The sequence below is a fragment of the Belonocnema kinseyi genome, chromosome 1 (genome assembly GCF_010883055.1).
Source record: "Belonocnema kinseyi isolate 2016_QV_RU_SX_M_011 chromosome 1, B_treatae_v1, whole genome shotgun sequence".
Lineage (NCBI taxonomy): Eukaryota > Metazoa > Arthropoda > Insecta > Hymenoptera > Cynipidae > Belonocnema > Belonocnema kinseyi.
This window is the reverse complement of record NC_046657.1, coordinates 128,959,558-128,960,902: the sequence shown is the minus strand read 5'-3', so window position 1 is coordinate 128,960,902 and position 1,345 is coordinate 128,959,558.

Genomic DNA, 1,345 nt, shown 5'->3' with positions numbered 1-1,345 from the left:
TTTTTAATCGAGAATTAAATTTCGATCAAGAAAGAAGAATTTTCAACAAAATACATCAATTTTAAGCAAAAAGTTAAACTTTCACGAAGAAAGACAATTTTTTAAACAAAAATGGATAGTTTAATTGTCAGTTACAAACATTTATTTTCAATCAAACATAAAACGAATTTTCATCAAAGTAATTTCATTTTCAAACATAGAGATAAACCTTGAAATAAAAAAATTAATATCTAACAAAATTGCTAAACTTTTACTAAAAAATATGATTTTCTTAAGAATACTCCATTTTAAACAAAGCAATTAAATTTCGAGCCAAATAATAGAATTTTGAACCAAATGAAATGAATTCTGAAACAAAAATACTTATATGACAGTAGTCTTTCTAATAAAAAATGAACTTTCATGAATATAAATTTGATTAATACCAGGCTATAGATATAAATGTTGTGCGGAAAGTTTTGAAATACAAAAAAAAATGGCAAATTTGGCAGCGGTTCATTCACAGATTTTGAGAATTTTTTCTTATTTTTTAATAAATATATAACTTCTCAGAACAAAAATATATACAGTAGAATCTCGATTATCCGAGGTAATGTGAGAAGAAGATACCTCGGATAAGTGAGAACTCGGATAATGCGGAAGAAGTACAAAATTCGGAAGAGTTATCTATTTTTGATATATTTTAAATAGAAAAATAAATATAAACATGGAGCAAATAAAAGTAAACAACTTACGAATGTGAATTTATCTCTATTAATTTATTAATAATTGCAAACTACTGCGCGCATTCAGAATTAGGAATAGCAGTTTCATCCATTTTATTAATGATACTCCGTATAATCCGAGCATACACGTCGGTTAATGCGGAGTGCTTGGGGGAGTCCCGTTGCCTCGGATAACGCGGAGCCTCGGATGATCGAAGACCGGATAATCGCGGTTCTACTGTAGTGGTGAAAAATTCAAAAGAACTTCAAAAATCCTAGAAAATGTTTACTTTTATGATTTACGCTGGAATATAAAAGATATCCAACGATATTTATTATTGTCCCGGTATTAGACATACTTTTTACGTTGTCTCAGTAACGTTTGGTTTACCGTACTTTCTAAGAAGGCCTCGAAGAAGGCTAAACAAAATTCCATAATCACTCTCTTGTCCCCAACCCCTTTCCATTTCACAACAAACATCTATGTGAGGAGAGGGGATAGAACGCAACTATACCTTCCGCCGGAACGTGAGAGCTTTTCTGACCGCGGGAGGGGACTCGAGTGTAACCGGCCAAGGTGCACCTAGTAGAATGTAACAAAGCAAACAGGTGTTGGGTTCTGAAATAGTGCTAAACTAAAC